Raw genomic sequence first — 16106 nt, 5'->3', positions numbered from 1 at the left:
TTTAGTTATTCTCTGATATTTATTTCTCTCAGAATTATCAGAAACATTAAATCTAGCTTACCCAGTTTGACTAAGAGGCTCATGACTTGTGAGATTTTTTCAGTTCTGAGCTGAAGATCCAGCCTTTCAATGGGGAACTGAGGTATTTTTTCACGTTAGGATTTTGCACTAGACTACATCACTAAATGACAAAGAAAAAGATGAAAACAAAAGGTTTAGCAGAAAAGGCCTCCAAGGTTAATTCATTTCATAAGTGTTGTATATGATGCTATTATTCTTCCTGTTAATCAGTAACATAGGTACCAATATGTTCTAGAATAAGACACTTAAATGTAGGCGTTGAAATCTAAGTACTCTGTTCAGTTGACTAAACATGATGTCTGACATGTCACAGATCTGATACAGTGCTATAACGCCCATCAAAGTATCTTTGAAATTTTGACACATTAAAATACTCACTACAGATAGCTAAAACACACCTTTAAGGCAAGTTATTCAACTTGACCAACTTTCTGTGACTTGAAGTACAATTCAGCTGACCCAAAGCAGGTATCTGTTTTAGAGCAAGCAGAATCACTCTGCACATCTATTGATAAGAAAGAGGATTCAGGTGCCTGAACATAACAATCCAGAACCATCTAAGATCCCCAAGGGACTGGCAGATACGATGCAAGGCATCTTACATCTGATTCAGGTCAGATTCTTCACCCATCTGAAGTAGCACTTGGAAGCCAGACAAGATACTCTAGAGTGTTTAAACTATGTTATGCACCCGAACCCTACCCTGGATCTCCCTTGACTACGAAGCTAAAGCAACTGCCTCACATGGAGATAGTTACAACTGAACACCTATTTTAGGTGTCAATCTCATGCTGAATCCTGCCTCCACTGTCCTTTTTGGTAGGCTATGACTAAATTTCCAACAACAAAACAGTGAAAACCAAGCAGCAATGGATTCTTCTTTAGACTTCACAAAGCAGCAACAAGGTGACACACAAGTGTTTTACCTTTTGCACATCTCTGAACTCTCTGAAGAAGGAGTTTCTATTATCATTAAAATAGGACATTGTAACTTTGAATGCAGCTTTGCAAAGGTTCATTATCTAACAACAAAATGAATCAAAAAAAGGTGTATTTGCCTTTGATCTTGCATAGCTTGTGCTTTCTGGGAGGGTTGGGTTTGTTGGTTTTGGGGGGGGGGTTAGAAAAAAAGGGAGATGTCTAAAAAGGTGTTCTTTTCAGATTCTGTATGCTGGTTCAGGAATTTTATTTGATGATGCACCATTATTACTCTTCTCCAAACACCAGGGGATTTAATACATTTTTGAGCAGAGGTTTCAAGATTAAAAAGAATAACTTCAAAAAGTAAAATTACTACCATACTTTTGAACAGGCAAAGAAACATAATGAGACATACAAGACTACAGTTACATCTAGCCGTATCATTCCAAATCATAAAATTTAATTGCTGGGAAAAAGATATTCAGGCTAATCGGGTAACACAAGATGGTGGTAAAACAGAATTGTATCTGTCCTCCAGCTTCCGTACTTGCTAATATCAGTAAAAAGGTAAATTCCAACTACAAGTTTTACTAGCATTGAAAATGCTGAAAGGTGGTTCCATCTTCACCTTTTCAATCAAAATCAGCCACCCAAAGAGCTTTTATTACATGAGATTCATAGAGTGAATTTCAGAGTATCTGCAATAGGTATGTGAAGGGCTTGACTCTCTTTTCTCTGACAGATCTAGGCCATCTGAGCAGGTTTTAAACTTGCTTCATCACCTACAAGACTGAAATTAAAAAGGAGGGATGCGGTGCTCAGCCTGAAAGCTTTACAGTATTGACGGCTAGCAGAGAAACTGAACACATGGAGTTAATCGTTAAGGGATATGATGCTATTTTAAAAATCAAAATCAATGACAGGGCTGTTAGCAGTTGCAAAATTAGCTGCATCTCTGTCCTGTTTCTGGTGTCTGTTGCTCAAGCCCTTTAACTTTTCCTGAAAACACTACTGTATTACACAGATCTTTCAGTAACTGCTGAAGCCAAACAACCTCAGCTACCAAATGGAAGAGATGAACTGAAAAGTAAGATAGAAAGGACAGCCCTTGTTTTAAAATCCATTTTTTATTTTGCTATATTTGAGCCTTAGTATCAAAAATAACTTTGGATTTAATTTTTTTCTGTCTGTTTTATACAATCCTGGTTGCAGATCAGTTAATCTGCCAAAGAAGCCTGGTGTTGAAGGTCAGTGTGTACTACAGAATGGCAAAATGATGGCTATGCTCAAAGAGAGATAAAGGGATATGGTCATGAAAGCATTCAGAGATAGGTGGAAGTACCCTCAGATGGCAAAGAAAGGGAAAAAAGTAGATTTAGTTCAGGAATCATGACAAGTTCATTGGAAATTTAACTGGTAAATTAAAACACTTGAGGAAATTGCTACCATAAATTATTATGCTGGTAAAAAGAAAAGCAAGGAGTTGTGCTTTCCTATTACACCAGTATTACAATAATTGGCATTACTATTTACTAGGGTGAGTCACATTTAACTTAACCAATTTTTGTAGAAGAATGTATTTCTAAGTACAGAGAAGTTCTTAATTGTTACTATATAGTTACTTGTCAAAGACATTATTTCATCAATCACAATTTTAAAAAAGGGGGGGGAAATCCCCAAAAGCCCTAATGAAACAATAGATTCAGTTTCATTTTTCAAATAAAGTGTTTATTGGACAGAAGCCTAAGTTAAAGATTGATTACATTAAAAAAAAGAAAGACATGCACAATCTCTTCATCATTCTCCTCTTCCCCAATTATGTTTTTGTCTTCTTCAGTGCTAAAAAGTATTTACAATGGTTAAGAATGAAAAGGCCTCATGCCTTTCTCCAGTGTATGTATGGTTATACATTTCTGGGAAACACTAATGAAATGTTTTCCACAAATGTGAAAAGAGCACAAAATAAAAACAGAACAGAAGACAGAGGCCATGTACAGTTTCTTTCCTCCAAAACAGGAACAACTGCTCAACAACTGCATGAATTAGCATTATATAAGTTCTCCTGTAACAGTGTTACATGAAAGGTTGGCTACCACCAACCAACAGAAAGAACATGACAGAGCATTCATCAAAGTACGAAGCAGTATTTTTTCCTCATTTCCTTCTTCTGTTAGCATCTAGTCCCATTTGTTCTCTGACTCCGGCCATTAGTGAAGTTCCTTAACAGAAAAATGTCTGTTGTCCTTCACACAAAAGAGCTACTGGGTAAAAACTACATGTCTTTATCAAGACCATAGTCACACCAGGAGAACCTCGGCAACAGCTAATAAAAACAAAGCAGAGAAATCGTTTGTCTGTTATGCTATTTCCTTTTCCAGTGGGCTACAACCGCAGACTTCTTCCAATTCATGGACTATGAATTAATTTCAAGAATTCTCCTGACACGAGGGTGTCTCCTGACACAGGTGACTGTAAAGAACAAGGATTTTCAAACAATAACTTCTACTAGAAACAATCACATTGTGGGAGCTAACATATCGCTATGCACAGAGCTCCAAAACCCCCTCCACCTCCGAAACTACCCCTACTCTAATACCTGCAACCATTATGGTAGGCCTGACTCATGCTTTGGCAAAGGCCAACTGAGAAAATGTTAATTAGCCAACAAACAACCACCCCAAAAGTGGTAAAACAGAGAAAGATGTACCTTTAAATCTAATGTGTCATTATTGTGATCTGAACTCCACAGCCCACTGCTGAACCAGGAATGTATTACACATACATTGTATATACATTGTATATACAGCAAAATTATGCACATTTATCTCACAGTTTCTGTTGATAGAGTGATATACACTAATTTTCTGACTGTCACACAGTTATTCATATACAATAAGTTCATAACCTTTTTAGGATTGTTGAACTTTTGGGGTTGTAAATGTATTGTATACACAAGTGGGAGTACTGGCTGTAAATAAAAAGAAGAAGAAATATATCTGTGGAGAGGCAGTAACTGCAAGTCACTACAGCTTGGCCAGTAATTGGAAAGATGTTTTTTCCAGGTGCTAGATAAAAGTCATACAGATCTTCTGGTCAAGACCAGAATACATATGGAAATCAAAAAAACCAGACAGCTACAAACTGTCTCCCAGGAAGGAAGCCGTGAATTACCAACGATTGCTCGAGGAAAGACACAGAGAGACTGAAGTATGCAACTCAGAATAGCTGTGGGCACAGAATTAAATCATAGCTTCTTAATTTTTCCAATAAAATAGTAAAGTTTAGGTAGGATTGGGTATACACAGACTTTTCTTTTACCTTTGTTTAACAGGTAGGAATTCTGTGGGAATCAAAAAAGTTTTGCTTTAAAAATCTGGCTTTGAATCACCTTAATCATTCACTAGTGAGAAATATTTTATTTCAGCTGACAGAATTAGGCCTGTCATGTGTACTATGCCAATAAACCAGAAAGGATTGCAGCTGAACTGAAGCAGTGCTGAAAAAAAGTTCCAGCTTCGAGAGAAATGAGGGGAGAAGGAAAGCTATCTGCTTAACTACTTATCTGTATACTCAGCTATTTACTCCAAAGGGGGTGCAGAGGTGCATAAGGCACAGGTAAGTTGTTAACTTACAGTATCCAGCAGAGCACAGGATAAACATCACAACCCTCAGCTACAAAGGTGAAAGGAAATTTTCCCCCAGGAACATTTGCAATATTATTCCCACAAAGTAACTGTGAGAACCAGGCACAAGTTCTGATATGCAACAAATGAAGGAAGTCTGTTAGAGACTTACTTTTACCACAGCTTGAACATTAGGTTCAAACCTGAACAATGAAGGTTTTCTAAAATGTACATTTCTACCTACTGCCATGGCAGGGTCATGAATAAAGTTTCCTGCTGTCAATCATTTCCATATTTTTCTAGAGCAGAACTCTAAGTAGCAGAGGAAAAATTAAAATATTAGAGTTCATGGAAAGGTTATTGAGATATACTACAAGCTAAGCTATTGGCAGAATGCACAGACATTTTGTTTGTATCCATTAACTAGATATAATTAACTACAATGACAAAACCAGCATTATATAGCCTGAACTAGTAGTTATTATTGGGTTTAATAAATACATGGATGTAATGGAACCTGTGAGCAGCAAAGGTTGAACTCACTCATCGTGAGTCATCTGCAATTTTTGACAACTTTTTATTAGACAACCACTTAATGTGAAGAATTATTCTAACAAATTTAATATTAACATTATCAAAAGAATACATGAGAATAACAGCAATTCCAAAATGTCCACATCCATGCAATACATATGGAATAACATTTGAGTTTGTGCTTAAGTTTACTCAAAACATTCTCCTGGGGTGGAGAAAGAGCACAAACTGATTGGGGTTTTATTTAGTCAAAGCAAAAATTAACTATTCATCCATCCATGTATCTATTTTTATTTTGTGTTTTATTAAAATAGCATATGCAGTAGTCTTTGTCTATATTATTGATTACAACATGGCTACTATTGGACTGATATAATGGTCTCAAGGAGTTTCCAAACATAATTATAATGACATAATCCTTAGAGCATGAATGTGGAGGAATGCTATCTAAATAATGTCACTACTGTTGCAGAATTGGTTTCAAATTAATTGTTTCTTTCTAAAGCTATAATTATCAGGAGGAATGCAGTTAGTCAGAAAAGATGAAGTTTAAAAGTGCATAAAGTTTAATAGCTCATTAAATAGAAAATACATTGTAAATTTGGGAATCAGAATGACTTGCAGCTAACTGTGAGATGATGGGTCATGGCACATGAAAAGAGACTTTTTTGGCAGGAAAGCAATTTGGTAGTGCTGACTGCAGTCTGCATTTACTTGACATTCGGAAAGATCATATGACACCAATGCAGATGAGGTGAACAGTGAAGAGAAAAGGAAGGGCAAGGAGAGCTAGAGGAGAAAAAGTTAGGTTATGAGCAGCTGGGAGGATGATGAAGAAGAGGAGAATATGAGTGTCATTACTGGCAGTTCAGTTTTTAAAGTGGGAATAGGAACAAGGTGTTACATTAAAGAGACTGGGTGATTTCACAAAGCTATAGCGACAGCTGTGTCAGCACTCTTCTCACAAGAGTGGGTTTATGTAGAATTAATATAGGTGAATAATTATGATTTTTTTAATTTCTCTTCCAATAAGAAAACATAGTAACTGTTATGCACCCATTGTTCTGAGTATGATTTTAAAAGCATGCTTCATTTTCTAAAAGCATGAACTGTGTATTTACTAGATGTCAAATACACATTTATAATAATGCAATAAATCAAAGCAACTCCAAATAAATTCTGAAACATTTAAGAATAATTATACCATTAAAAAAACCCCAAAACTAAACCATTACAACACAGCCTCAAAGGGAAAGAAGCTCAAAACAGCTGAACTAAGCTGAAACTTTCTCCTAGTACACTTTCACATAAACAGCGACCCAAACAATTATATGAGGATCCAAATATGACCAGAATGGTAGAAGGAAACTGTGCATTTCTATGCCCACAACTAGACTCATGCCACACCAACCTGCACAAACGTGAGGGCTAAAGCCCCTTAAAACCTCGTAGTAATCTAAAAGCACAAAGTGAAAAGCATGAAGTGATGTAGCACGTGGGCTCAGATTCACAGATAAAGCACAAGGAGCTTAAAACGGGAAGAAAGTTATCCAGGGTTACATTCTCTTATTTCGTTAGGGTTTTACCACAAGCTGATCTGTGTGGTGAAACAAAATCTGGGATACAATAACCAAAACCACTTCTACCAACATGCTAGTTTTCACTGCGATACAATTAGTTTTCTTCATAGTAGCTCGTAAGGTGCTGTGTTTTGGATTGATGACCTTGAAGTGGCCACGGATAAGGCCACAACGCAGCAGGTACACCCCTGAAGGAATTGTAGCCCATGGATAAGGCCACACTGGAGCAGGGACACCTCAAAGTGACCGCAGCTGTGGCCAAGTCCACGCTACAGCAGGTACCGCCCCTGAGGAGACTGGTCTGTGGGTAAGTCCATGCTGGAGCAGGGGCAAGGGGAATGGTTCATTGCAATGTTATAAACCCTATGGCCTGGCCTATGGCAGACGGCAATGGATATACATGTAAATTGTTGTGACCCGTGATTTGAGTTGCGTGTTAATAGGAAGTACCATAGCAGGAACCACCCGAACCGGTGGAGGATGAGCCTCACAAGAAGCAGTGCAAGCGCAGCAGTGACCCAAACTGAGCTGGCTTTGGTGCCAAATAACTCCACACAACACACCACTTCTCCTGCCCAGAGTGACCAGCGTAACAGATAGAACCCAAGTCATGGACTGAATTAACTCAATGCACATTGTATGGATGTTACACAGGGGCGACCCATAGACTAAGGGAATGACATCTGTGCACATATCAAAGGGCAGGAAGGGAAGGAGGGCGATTAATAAGGATGCATTGGGTAGTGTGGGACCTGAACATTACATAAACCATAAAAAATAAGGAATGGAGACTGTACTACTTTTGGCTGGGATAGAGTTAGTTTTCTTCATAGTAGCTTGTGAGTTGTGTTTTGGATTTGTGAGCAAAACAGTGTTGATAGCACAGGGATGTTTTAGTTACTGCTGGACAGTGCTCACACAGAGTCAAGGCCTTTGCTGTTTCGCACATTGCCCCACCAGTGAGAAGCCTGGGGGTGCAGGACAGCTGAGCCGGCTGACCAAAGGGATATTCCATATCATACAACATCATGTTCAACAGTAAAAGCTGCACGGAAGAAGAAGGAAGGGAGATGTTTGAGGCTATGGCATTTATCTTCCCAAGTAGGTGCTACACGTGATGGAGCCCTGGTTTCCTGGAAATGGCTAAACACTTGCCTGCTGATACGAAGTAGTGAATATATTCCTTATTCTGCTTTGCTTGTGAGTATAGCTTTTGCTTTACCTATTAAACTATTTATCTCAACCCACGAGTTTTCTCACTTTTGCCTTTCTGATCCTCTCCCCCATCCCACTGAGGAGGAGTGAGCAAGCAGCTGGGTGGGGCTAAGCTGCCTACCAGGGTTAAATCAGAACAACGAAATCATAATGTTTATAAAGAGAAAATAATAAAATCTTGTTACCACAAATGAAAATTAATCTGCGGGGGGGGGGGGGGGGGGGGGGGAGGAATAATTCCTAAATCAGAAGCTCCACCAGCACCTGGACTCATGGCCATATCTCTCTGAAAATCTGTTCGACAAATATCAGTGCAATGCCTTGATTATGAAGCTTTGGACACTTCGGCAGTGATGTGTTTTAAGTATTACCTTAATTCCAGTGCAAGGGATAGCCCTCATGATTCTAGATTGAAGAGAAAAAAGCAGGATCATATAATGAGAAGTGTCAGGCAACATTAAGCATATTGGCTGATAATATCGTATCTGAATTTATAGCATGTTATGTTAGCATACAAATACAGTATTTCTTCTGTCTTGATTCCAGTAAGCTTATAAACCAGAACTTATCTCACATTATTTGCTGCTGTTACCAGACCTCAAGATAAAACTTCCCATGTTATTTAAGTACAGCTTATTTGTTACAACACATAGATCAAAAAAAAATGTTTTTTAAGCTGAATAAACACACGTAACAGTCCAGAGGAGGTATTCTTCTCCTGTGATGGTACTAAAACAGATCTTTTTTCTGCAATTAAACTTTAAGCATGACCTCATTTCTTGCAGGAGTACCATAGCCTGATATACTTTGTCAGAAAGTAATATTTCACTTTAGCGACACACCAGTAACATCACATTTGAAAATTTACATGATTGTAATTATAGTTTCTAACACTATAATACAGGGAAGCTACTTGTAGCATCTTTCTGAAAATTACCTGCTGTTACATAGTCTCTGTCCTGAATTTAAGAGGATTGAACGTTTATAAAAGATGTAGGACTGACAAGCCATTGAAACAAAGCTCAGGTCTTAAATTCATACCCGGAATACAGACACAAACCCAGTCATCCCAACAGCACCCCACCTACAAGCCTTCAACAGGGATTGCTCTAAGCAGTTAGCAACATTTATTCAGGCTCGCTTCAGAAGTCTTCAAGCACATAATTAATTTGACTAGTCCCACTGAAACCACACACTTACAGCAGAAACGCCTTGCGTGATCAGACCTCAGGTTTTGCCTCTCTGTGCATGCAGCAGGCACACATCCTAAATTTTTGCTAGTGGTGACTTTTCTAACTTGGACAGTTCTACAGTAAGAACCAAACTAAGACTACTAACTCACTTTAGGTAAACCATGAGACAAGCTTCAGATGGTACTGACTCTCATCCCTTACTGAAAAAGATCCAAATTTCAGTTTGCTACACACAAATGCCACAGAAAGGCATTATCTCTCCTCAGAGCCATCGAGCTGTGTTACTTTGCAAGTGCCATTAAGTACAATGACATAACAGCCAACAACAAATTATGGTTGAGCCTAGAACTCAAAAGGCCAAACAGATATCTTAAATGGGAACAAACACCAAAAAAGTTGCAATCGAAAGGAGATGTACAGCTCACAGTTTTAATGCAGCACTCACAGATCTCCCATTTGCACAGTCCTGAGGCAGAAGGTGGCACCTAGCCTGAGACTGCACGTCAGAGGCTTTGGGACAGGTTCTCTCATACATGTAGTTTCACACGGTGAGGGAGAAGCCACAGGGAAAGCCCATAACTAGGAAGACTGTCCTGCATAAAGATGTTCAAATGAGCATGAAAAGCCTTTTGGTGACTGACGGGCAGCACCATACCCTCTTGCCCATCCCATGACATGACATGTCAGACAGAGATGAGCAGAAGGCTACATGCTGCACAGCTAACTGGTTTGTGGCAAGATGGACCAGAGGCCACAGCTCTGCCTTATCAATATGGGATGCAGAAACAGCAGTGAGGGAGTGGAAGAAACACAATACAAGAGTATCACTGCGAATGCGAGAGACTTGTCAGGTCTGTGCTCCTGTATCTAAAAGAGCTAGTGTGAGACTGCATGTTACTGAAAGACTTATTTTAGAAATGTATTATATGCTGCTTTTAAAAGGGAAAAATACAGCAAAACCAGTACACTAAGCAATTGCAGTTTGGTTCTAGTAAGTCAGTCAAAATATACAGTACTGCAATACTGCCTCCTTGCATTTCAAGAAGGAAATTGCTTTATTGGATCAAGCCAGTGGTCTTTCTAGTCTAGTAAGTCATCTTCAAATACTGGATCTTAATATTGCAACAGAGGCAAGAAATCTTCCATACAGAGAGAGGCTGGCATACAACCAAAACTAAAAACTTGGTTATCTATTTCAAATGTTTCACACTTACCCATTTCTTAGTAGTTTTCTGTTTATACAATCGAATACGTTTGTTGAACTGTACTTATGCATTTATTTACTTGTGAAGTTTGTCAATCCAAAGCACCTTACACAGCCTTAGCTCCAATTCATAATTTAAGCATAGAAGGTTAGCACACACGCAAGTCCAAAAAAAGCAGTGTGTGCTACCCTGCACTACGGCTCTCTTGGCATTGTTAGAGGGATGCTCACAGTAGAGGTGGCTGCATACAATGCTGTCCTGGTGCCGAGAGACCTGTGTTCAAGTTTCATATTACAAGATCAGCAAGATGTGAAGTGAGGCTGCTGGCAAATGTAAGCTATTAACATAGTACAGATTACAAGGTCTGATAAGCTTTAAACAAGGGGGGGGGGGGGGGGGGGGGGGGGGACACACGACTATTTCCCACTTTTTACACATGAAATTATTTAAGTGATTCTTCCGTGCAGTGAAAGATACAGGAGCAGGAGCTACTCCTATAACTGCTTACTCCCGCAAGGACTAAGGATCAAATACATACAAAGCATCTTCTAGTTACTTTAAGCAATAGCTACAGCTACAATGCATTCTACAAAACAGTGTCCTGATGTATCTGAACAGAAGAAAGAGCTAAGAAAGCTTTTTTTAGTGACTTTGACCCATTTTATGTATGCAGTGTCCTGCCACAACTAGCACTGTAAAGCACGTCTATTTTCTCTCTTCTCTCTCCACAGCGTTTTTCAAAACACACTGCATGAAAGAAGCTCTCTAAATATGCCTTGATTTGTTTACCTTAAAAATGTGACTGTTTTGCACTAGCAGTGTAAAAAAGCACATTAGGTGGCCATTTTTATTTTGTCTTCTTTTTTTGATAAATAACTTGACTACATATGGTAAGCAAGAGTGGCTGGCAAGGGTGTATAAAGAATCAATGCACAAAAATCACTGTCTTCCGAAGTTCTACCAAGAGCAAAAGGAGATAGCTCTGTAGCTGTCACCAGGAAAAATGATCAAGATTACTGTTGCTGTTTCTACATTCAGTCCTACGTCTGATGAGTTTTATAAATCTTACCTGAATTAGGAAGAGGAATGTTTTGAAGTATGTATCAACGGCTCGCAAAACCAAATCACTGGGCCATATTTCCTGTTCAAATAGCTCCAAGAGTGTGCCTCTGTTTTTAAAAGGTATTTCAAATGTGAAGGTACGCACTTAGAGTGGATTCTGCCAAGTATACTATGTAAATGTTTTCTCATCCTAATAAAAAAAAAGCAAAATCCTTTTGTAGTGCACACTTACATTCAGTGATCTAAGGAAAATGGAACAACTCTAGCTGGTTTAAAATGTCAGAGCTTCAACTACTCCAACGGAACAATGAAAGTCCACACCAGTTGGGGATGCCCCTCTTAAAGTACAGAAATGCTCGTGAATGGGGACAGCTCAGCATTCAGCTCTGCCTGCGTAAGACCCTTCTGTTATATTAATCCAAACACAACTTTTGCCTCAATGCCTTTACCATTCAGCATTTCAAAAGGTACACGGAAAATACGTTTTCAAACAAAAAGCTATTGCTACCTGAATTATCAGGAGCTGTAGTAGAAAATCGATGACAGAAGGGCATTTAAATAAGATGCTTAAACATAGACTGTAAATACAACAGTGAACACTAACTAATTAGATTTGCATGGTCTTCCCTTGCTTTAGCCTCTGTATCATCATGCAGTCTTTGTTTACTTTATTCTCTTTATTTGACGACGTTTGACTAATAAATACATTGATGAATTGCATCAGCAAATGCCATCCATATATCACAAAAATAGGATGTACTCAGTGCTTCTGGCACACTGATGCTAATGGATTTTTTTTTTGTTTGTTTGAACTTTCAGTACTTAACAAAGGAAATAATACTGCTTTGCTGGATAAACTTCCTGATTTTTATTTTAATTTTCACTGAACAAACAGCTGCAGAATAATGTGACTTAATGAAGCATTTCTAATAAAATCCCGCAGAAGTTAAAACAGGGGCATAGAACTGCTTGCTCACTCACAGTTGTATCATTCAGAATAATTTTTCAAGATGGTGATCACATTTTTATGTAGATGAGTGTTAGATAATGTGATATTTTTGTCTTAAAAAGCAATTTCCTTTAGCGTGATAACTAGTTAGCATTGTTCCATTACTTATTTATAGTAAGTAAAACATACAACATAATTAACACAACGTATTTCTAATGCACTGTTTACACACGTTGGTAAGTAGCAACACAGACAGCAATAAATACAAGTGTGAAAATGATCAGCTTGAAAAATTCCATGGTATGTTTTCCTCACCAAAAACATTTGTAAAAATGTTCTTTATCAAGTCTGTCACCACATGTGATGAAACCATGAAACTTCTTGGCTGCTACATGTTTCTCTGCCGCCACAATTCAGCGTAAAGTATTATTTGCTTTAGGTAAATCTAGGTAGATTCAATGAATCATCACTTTGCAACCTGCCAGTAAAGCAATCCCCAATATCCGTCTGTACATCTATTTACTTCCGTTCAGAACAAGTTTTTCATGTATTCCCCACAAGAATTATCAAGTGCATTACAAGCATCTACACATAAAGCTGAGATCCCTCAGATCGTAAGAAGAGACAGGTAAAAAGGTTACCCCGTATGTCCAGTATGATAAAAGATGCTGCCAGATTAGTCATCATTCCCTGATTAAAACAGCATGACAGGAATCAAGATTTTATCTCAAAGTCACCCACTACCAGCAGCATATCTAAAATTAATACCACATTTATGAAAGCCCCCCCTTATGTTCAAACAACATGTGGAACCAGTGAATAGTAATCCTGATTTGCTATCAGCTAACTGAGCAAAGCTTGCCACTGAAATTACGGCACTTCGGCAGTTTACATTTATGAAAATAACAGTACTGTAGTTTTGGAAATGGGGACTTTATGAAAACAAAGAACAGACAGCTTTCACTAATGCCTCAGCAGTATCAGCTCTCTGAAATAAAATGCTAATAATGCCATTTATATGAATTACTTTACTACTGTTAATTATACACGCGCAAAACAGTTTAAGCATCAGTATGAAATGACTGCACAATCGTTGCAAAAAAAGTATAATGGAAGATGTAACCTTTGCCACCCCTGATAAAAATGCCTTGGTATGCTCTTTCCCAACTTCAGCTAAGCTACATTCCCAGTACCACTGAACTACTATTTTTCTAGTGTTTACCCTACACTACAGAGAAGAATCTTGATTTATCAGTTGATTTCACTTAGATCAGCCCATAAAGTAGCTTTAAAGTGTTAAACATATGGCAGGGTGAATGCTAATGTCTGAAACTGGTAAGACAGAGAAACCAGATAACAATTATCATTTAGTCAATAGCAATTTAAATGTATCCACTGCTGTGCGAAGACCCTAAGACCCTGAATGCTTTACAGGGCTTTCAGGGGTAGGGGTTGAGTATGTTTATTATTTAAATTGACAGTTCTGCAGGAGGCAAAGCACAGTTCTTTAAATACTGAGCCGGTGTCTGCTGGGGGGTGGTGGGTGGAAGCAAAGTACTTAGTGCTCTAAAAAAAATACTGATCATCTCCAAGCAAAACCTGGAAAGAGACAACTGTAACTACACATATAATTTAAAATGCTTTAAGCAATGATGTTAACTCCTGGTAAGAATGAAACATTCAGAAGAGCCATGCACAGCAACTCCTAACAGGGCAGTGCAAGCTATAGCTCTTTATTCTTCACATAGAAAACCTGGTGTCCGATCCTACAGCTCCACAGCAACAAAGGAGGTTATTTTAAAACTTTCTCTTCCAAAACTATAAATGGGGTGGAATAAGGGAAAAGCCCTCTCACCCTGGCACACGGAACCTGCCACATATTTAGCAGGTAAGTGATTTCACTGAAATGCGAAGAAAGCAACGTGGATGGACAAGATACGTTTCATATACACCACAACCTGGGGAGCGTCACACACAGACAGAAATTAAGCCATGACCCGCCTCTTTATAGCAATTTGTTTTAAGGATTCGTAGAGGGACTCCACGCACCTCCTTCCACCGCTCTCTGAAGGCGGCCGGTAACGGGGCCGGTAGCGCGGCCGGTAGCGCGGCCGGGCTCCGAGGCAGGATAAACCCCCCCGTACCCGGGCATTCTGCGAGTAAGCGGCCACCGTTCCAGTGCAAGTAGCTGGGCTGAAAAATGGGTGGGTTCCCCTGTCCCCCCACGGCTCTGCTGAAGTGTTGGTTTGAATGAAACCAAATTAAATGGGGGGGGGGGGGGGGGGGGGGCAGCCTTGCGGATCGCCCGGCGCAGGGCTGGAGCCGGCTGCCCCAGGCGCCCGGCGGGAGCCGCGCCCGGGCGGCCGAGCAGCTCCCCCTCACACCCGGCTTTCCGCAAGTTTTGGGCAGCGGGAGAGCAGCAGCCCGCAGCAGCCGCCCCGCACAGCCTGCGCCTGGCCCCGCCGCGGCCGCTTTCCGCCCGCCGTCCCGCGGGGTCTCCGCCGGCCGCGGAGGGCACCCCCCAGCCGGGCACCCCTCCACCCTCACCAGCGCCGACACAGACAAACACGCAGACACACGCCCCCGGAGCGCTCCGCTCACCTACCTGCAGCCCCGCTCCCTGCTGGAAACACCTAGCGATCGGCCGCCTCCCGTCGGGGGGGAGCTCCAGCCCTACCGCCCGGGCATCGCCGGCACACGCCCCGCGCCCCGCCAGCGCCCGGGGCATGGAGCGCCGCTCCGCTCCGCTCGGCTCTGCCGCGCCGGGGCAGGCAGCCGTCCGCGGGGTCCGGGTCTGCCCCGCCTCTCGGGGGATACAGCAGGAATCCGGCTAAGGGATGCCAGAGGAAGGGTGAAGTACGTGGGGAGGGAGGGAAGACTTGAAGTGTTTCTCGTGCACGATGACAGAGTATTCAAATAATAAAAATAATAATAATATTATTAAGAGGACGAAGTATGGATTAGGTATCGGAAAAGCGGAGAGTGAGGAAGTCCTGCAGCCCGGTGCGGCTCCCGCCCCTCCGCCAGCTGCGCGCGGTCCCGATTCAGCCCCGCCGGCAGAGGAAGGGAGGAAAAGCCGGCGCGTCCTGCAGCAATCCCTCCGTTAGAGCATCGCTGATTGGTTTGCGCCTCACACACCGCACGACTTCCCCCTCCTGCTCCCTCCTTCTCCCTCTTGGGAAAAGTAATTGGAGAGCGAGAGCTTCACCTTCAGCAGCAGCGGCAGCCGCCCCGCGCCCAGCATACACGCACCGCACCGCACCGCGGAGGGGCGCGGGCCGCCCCGGGCGGCGGGACAGGCAGCGGCGGCTCCAGGCGCGCCCTGCGCGGGGGGCGGCAGGGATGCCCTCCTCCTCCCCGCCGTTTGCCCGGCCGCCCGCTGCTCTCCGCCCGGCCCCGTGCGCGGTGCCAGGCCCCCGCGCCCGCCGCTCTGTCTGACCGAGGAGCGGGGCTCCGCCGGCAACTCCCGCGCCTCCCCCGCGGCCCACGCACACCGGGGCTGGGCCGCCTCCTGCCTCCGCAGCACGGCGCGGCCCCCGCCTCCGCGCCGCTCCGCTCCGCTCCGCTCCCCGCCCGAGCGGCGCCGCGTGGGGTGCGAAGTTTCCGCACAGGCGCACGTGGCCGGGGAGCGGAGGGGCATCTCCGCGGCCCCGGGGCGGCCCCGGCGGGGTGCAGGTGGCGCCGCCGCCGCTGTCCCGGGACCCCGCTTGCCCTGCGGCGGGAGGCCGGGTGCCGGGCGGGGA

At 42.1% G+C, this 16106-nt stretch overlaps 1 protein-coding gene across 2 annotated transcripts in view; it reads right to left on the bottom strand.

Moving 5' to 3' along the window:
* Positions 1–15753, bottom strand: part of TAFA2 (TAFA chemokine like family member 2) — a 192032-nt gene extending 176279 nt beyond the window's left edge. For both annotated transcript variants that reach the window (XR_008747908.1, XM_055809031.1), the window contains exon 1: positions 14969–15753. The gene's annotated coding sequence lies outside the window, so the exon portion shown is untranslated. The remainder of the gene's footprint in view (positions 1–14968) is intronic.
* Between the last annotated feature and the right edge of the window lie 353 nt (positions 15754–16106).

The sequence above is a fragment of the Falco peregrinus genome, chromosome 6 (genome assembly GCF_023634155.1).
Source record: "Falco peregrinus isolate bFalPer1 chromosome 6, bFalPer1.pri, whole genome shotgun sequence".
NCBI classification, from domain to species: Eukaryota; Metazoa; Chordata; class Aves; order Falconiformes; family Falconidae; genus Falco; species Falco peregrinus.
This window is presented reverse-complemented; position numbering and strand designations above follow the sequence as displayed.